We start from the raw sequence: 6,000 nt of genomic DNA, 5'->3' as shown, positions 1-6,000 counted from the left end.
CCACCCCCTTTCCCCCCACCCCCTTTCCCCCCACCCCCTTTCCCCCCACCCCCTTTCCCCCCACCCCCTTTCCCCCCACCCCCCTTTCCCCCACCCCCCTTTCCCCCACCCCCCTTTCCCCCACCCCCCTTTCCCCCACCCCCCTTTCCCCCACCCCCCTTTCCCCCACCCCCCTTTCCCCCACCCCCCTTTCCCCCACCCCCCTTTCCCCCACCCCCCTTTCCCCCACCCCCCTTTCCCCCACCCCCCTTTCCCCCACCCCCCTTTCCCCCACCCCCCTTTCCCCCACCCCCCTTTCCCCCACCCCCCTTTCCCCCACCCCCCTTTCCCCCACCCCCCTTTCCCCCACCCCCCTTTCCCCCACCCCCCTTTCCCCCACCCCCCTTTCCCCCACCCCCCTTTCCCCCACCCCCCTTTCCCCCACCCCCCTTTCCCCCACCCCCCTTTCCCCCACCCCCCTTTCCCCCACCCCCCTTTCCCCCACCCCCCTTTCCCCCACCCCCCTTTCCCCCACCCCCCTTTCCCCCACCCCCCTTTCCCCCACCCCCCTTTCCCCCACCCCCCTTTCCCCCACCCCCCTCCTTTTTCCCCCACCCCCCCCCCTTTGCCCCCCCCCTCCCCTTTCCTTTTCACTTCCTACTCCCCTCCCCTTCTTTTTTTTGTACTTTCTGTAAATAAAATGATCTGGATTTTGGCTTTGAATTTTTTATCAGTCTCTGACTCTTACTTCTTGCTGCTGCCACATCTGCTCCTCTTTACACTTTTTCATTTTCTGCACACCTGGTTTATGGAATGGAATAGAAAAAAAAACCCACATTTCCAATTTACCACACATTTCCATTTACAACCCTCCCAGGAGGGCAAGCATTGGGGTTGCGATAAATAGGAGGGGGGAGGATGTTGATAGGCGGATTGGTTCTTTGATAAATAGTTTTACCCCGTCCGCTATTTGCTGGAGAAGTCCGAATGGGCCTACAATGTTGGGTCCTTTGCGGGCTTGTGTGTAGCTTAGTACTTTTCGTTCTACCAGGGTTAGGAAGGCTACTGCGACTAGGATCGGGACGATGTAGGAGAGGGCCTGCCTCAGAGCAGGAGGGAGTGCTGCTTCTCTTGATTTGACCACAAGCACATGGAATGGATGTGGCACAAGGACTCCTCCCCAAAACATACACTTCAGAGGACCTCAGAAAGTCTCTCAGGATCACCCCAGCTTACCCCCTAACCCTCTGTTACTGCAGCACAGCAAAGGGACTCTCATCATGCGCTTTGCAGTGCCAGCCAGACTGCACTGTTAATGCCAAGAAATGCTCCCTCAACACTCTCTGCTGCCCATTTGCCACAGAGTTCTGATATAACACACTTAAAAAAACTAAAAGAAGAACAGGTTCCAATCTAGAGTTCATTTATATTAAAAAGTTAATTCTATGGGACAGAATCCTGGCAGTAGACGTGGAGCACACAAATCACAACAGCCTGACAAAGCCAAAAAGTAACAAATCAGCAACTTCACAAAGCTTCTTGTGCTGCTCCTCCTGATGCCTGCACTGAAGTCACCAGTATTGTCAGTGCTGACAATACAAACCACCTCACGAAAAGGTAACATCATTTTCCTCTTGAGCTCCTCCATAGATAAGGATCCTACCTCTTCCGTCCACAGCAGGTGCACCCCAAAAAATTGGAGCAGCTCCTGCCTGCTCAGGAGATCGAAGTGCATCCCCTGCAGGAGCTTCTTCTGTGTCCTCCAGTTTTGCCAGCTAGTGACTTACACTGCACAGAGAAAGAGAGGAAATAAAGTTGGTAAAAAGAACCACATGCTGGCACCACAGTTAACACCAATTTATTATCCCCCCCCCTGCAAATGTTTTCAAAAATTCATAAACTCCTCAGTATTTGTATTGGTAATACACACAGAACTCACTCCAGCATTCCCCGCAGTCACGTTCACCCTATAAATAAACATTCCCACCTTCCAAGTTATTAACTCCTGCTCAGAACATTTTTTCAGCCTGCCTTCTAGGCACAGAGAACCACCTGAGAGAATCTCAGTGCTAACCAAAAAAAAAAAAAAAAAAAAAAAAAAGCCCAGGTAACAGAATTGCTCTGGTACCACCCCCCCCACTCCCCTTCCACCCTCCCAAAGGAAGATAAAAGGGGAAAAGGGAAGAGAGACTTCAAGGTGTGAAAAGAAGACTGGAAGAGGTTTAGTGGAAAAGGAAGAGACAGATCACGTGGGATGAGGAGCAAATCTGCAAATCTATAGGGAAGAGAGACTTCAAGGTGTGAAAATGACATTGGAAGAGGTTTATTGGAAGAGGAAGAGACCACACCGCATTCTAATCATAAAGTTCAAAGTTTACCGTAAATGGCCATTGAGATCAGCATAATCCACATCTATCCTCCCATCTTTGTCTTCATGGGAAATATTGGCTGTGGAGGATTGGTTGTGTGACAAGGGCCATGTAGACATGTTGCAGATGGCTGAAGAAGTTCTTGGGAAACATCAAACTCAGCTAGTCTGATCTGCCGATGTTGCTAACTACCACCTCGTATGGGCACTATGTCCTTGACTGTAGCCATTATACAACAAAAGGGACTTGTGGTTAGCTAAAGAATGTAACAGAAGGATGTAGATAACCAAGGAACTTAAGGTGGGGTTGACATTTAGAATAATATCCAATAGGGTGGTTAGATTACAGAATATGTATTGGCTTATTAAGGACTGCATAAATACAGTGTGCTATAATCAATAAATGAAGCTTGCTGATAACTCATATTGAGTGTCCGAGTCTTCCCTCACTGCGACAATTGGCTCCGTGAGAAAGGAGAACTTTGACCAAATACATCTCCCCAACAGAAGCAGCAATCATGAGTGGGGTTCTGAAAGATTCAAAACATGCAATGCCATGGATCATTTGACACAGACACAGTCATTATTTTCATTCCAACTTGCTCTCGGAAGAAATATTTTCCCCATTCCTTTACAATGAACACATTTGGATAAACACTCAAGGAGCAAACCAAAGTCTTTGCTTTCCTGGACCCCCTCCTAATCCTGGATCCCCTCCTCCTTCTGAATCCCCTTCTCTTCCTGGATCCCTTCCTCTTCCTTGACCACCTCCTCCTCCTGGACCCCCTCCTTCTTCCTGCACACCCTCCTTCTCCTGCTCATCTCGAGCATGCACATCAGCTCCTGCTTTCAGGAGATCTTCTAATATCTCCTCGTGTTCTTCAGTGATAGCAAGAGTTAGTGGGGTACTGCCCTTCTGAAAAGTCAGAGAAATGCATCATCTTAATAATCAAAGTAAAAAAAAAAAAATCTGTAAAAGAAGTATCGATGCAACTTTCTGAAAGGACTTCTTGAAGAAATATTTATATTTACCTTATTCTTGGCACCCAGTTTGGCACCATGCTTGATTAACTGCCCCACGAGGTTTTTACTACGAGCCAGGATGGCCAACTGGAGGGCAGTGTTGCCATCGATGTCTGCAAGATTTGGGTCGGCCCCCTGCTCTAGCAGAAAAGTCACACAGTCTTGTTCTCTGAGCTGTACTGCCTGGGAACAACACACACACACACACACACACAAAAAAAAAAAAATGAAGGACTTCCAAAACTCACATTTCACTCCATCACAGCTCGCCCAGCTTCTGACCACTGGCAAAGAAGAGCACCTGCAAAGATGACCTGACAGGTGCCTGTTCCACGCCAAATCCAACAGGCGTGTTTCCGCACAGCTCTGCGCACAAGAGTCCTGCCAGACACCTCTCCTTTCATGCACACTCAATAAGCCCCTCTTCCAAGAGCAGAACTTCTCTCACTCACCTTCATCAGGGGTGTTCTCCCAAAATTATCAACAGCATCCAACTGGCTGCCGTGCTTTACTAGAAATGTGACGACCTCTGTGTGGCCGTTTGCAGATGCCAGATGGAGAGGTGTCCTGAGAATTAAACATGGGAGCTTAACACTGACAGACAAGGAAAGAACCAAAGCTGTGGCACCACCCAGCCTGGGGGACCCTGCTGCTCCTGCTGCTGCTGCTGCTGCTGCAACCCCGCACACATCACCCACAGGGCAGGAGAGACCTCAGCAGCTGCAAGAGAACCCTGCAGGGAGAGCAGGGCCAAGCAGCAGCCCAGCACCTCCAGGAGCACTGGCGCCCACCCAGCAGCTCCCGGCACTGGAAAGCTCTCAAGTTCCCCCTCCCAGCTGACAGGGCACATCTTGCTTTGCAAGCAATCAGCTCCAAGGGGATCCCACACAAACTCTGCAGGGGGGATGCTCCCACAGGCCACCCGAGCATGCTGCCCGCAGCCCCTCACCGATTCTCCCTGTCACGGCAGTCGATGCCCCAAAATCTTGATCCACGAGTTCCAGAACCTCAGCCAGGACAGGTGACCGTGGGCGGCAGCGAGGTGCAACCTGTTCAGATCTCGAACCAGGAGCAGCTGGAGAGACACAGCCCAGCACAGCTCAGTACAGGAGCCACAAGGGCAGAGTCGCCCCTAACGGCAGTTGCCAGGGGCAACGGTGGGTGGGGCCGAACCAATTCACAGGGGGAAGGGGGCTGAAGGAAAGGAAAAGCCTCCTTTAATCCTTAAACCTTGCATTGGTTTAAGCTTCAGCATTCATTCATTGCCACTACAGGTCCCTTAAGTATCTGAGAGAAGCTGAGAAGCTCTCCCCCACCTCTATGAGCCATACAAAGAGCTGGTAGAGTTCTTCTCCTGGAGAGGCTTTTTCATAACCAATTCAAAGGAGTTGGTCTCTTTTCCCAGGCAACCCTCAGCAAGACAAGAGGGCACGGTCTCAAGTTGTGCCGAGGGAGGTTTAGGTTGGACATTAGAAAGAATTTCTTTACTGAGAGGGTGATCAGACATTGGAATGGGCTGCCCAGGGAAGTGGTGGATTCTCCGTCCCTGGAGATATTTAAAAAGAGACTGGATGTGGCACTCAGTGCCATGGTCTAGTAACTGTAGCGGTAGTGGATCAAGGGTTGGACTTGATGATCTCTGAGGTCCCTTCCAACCCAGCCAATTCTATGATTCTATGATAGAGAGGGTAAAATAACCCTTCTTGTGTAACCCAGTTCTTTTCTCTCACTTGTCATCTTCAAATGGCAAACTAGCTTCCTCTGACTGCACAGAGCTCACTGCAAAAGCTCCATTGCCATTGCACAAGTGCAGGGTGTTTCCCTAGACAAGTCTAACCCATAACTAGAGGGAAATGGACATCTAGAATTCTCCTGGCCTACCAGGAATTACTGGCAGGACACCTATCTTTTCCCTCACTCTGGGGAAAATGTCAACACAAATGTTAACTGTCACCATGCCACATGTGTCACACCAAGCTAGACAGATAAATCGTCTCAAAGTTCCCTGCTGCAAACACATCCTCTGCAGGCCCCAGCACCAGCCTGACCTTCCACAGGCAGCCCAGCTTTTGAGCAGCCAGCCTGAAATGAGCCACTAATGGCTGTAATTAGCCCCATTGCTGGGCATCAGCCAGGAGAGAATTTAAAGGCAACTTGCCTCAGGCACTGAGTCTCACTGGTGTCTGCTGAGCTGCCCATAACAAAACCCAAGCTTTTTCAAGTACTGCAGAGAAGTCAGGACACAGCTCCTAAGGAGGCAGAGAATCATACAATGGCTTGGGTTGGAAGGGACCTTAAAGATCATCAAGACCCAAGCCCCTGCATGGGCAGGGACATCTCTCACTAGACCAGGTGTCACAAAGCCTCGTCCAACCTGGCCTTGAACACTTCCTCGGAAGGGCATCAACAACTTCTCTAGGCAACCTATTCCAGTATCCTGCCACTCTCATGAGGAAGAAGGTTTTCCTAATATCTAACCTAAATCTATCCCCTTTCAGTTTAAAACCATTACCCCTTGTCCTGTCACTACTCTCTCTGGTGAAAAGCCCCTCCCCAGCTTTCCTGTAGCCCCTTCATGGACTGGAAGGATCTCTAAGGCCCCCCCAGAGCCTTCTCTTCTCCAGGCTGAA

The sequence above is a fragment of the Heliangelus exortis genome, chromosome 13 (assembly GCF_036169615.1).
Source record: "Heliangelus exortis chromosome 13, bHelExo1.hap1, whole genome shotgun sequence".
NCBI classification, from domain to species: Eukaryota; Metazoa; Chordata; class Aves; order Apodiformes; family Trochilidae; genus Heliangelus; species Heliangelus exortis.
Note: the sequence above shows the minus strand (reverse complement) of the source record.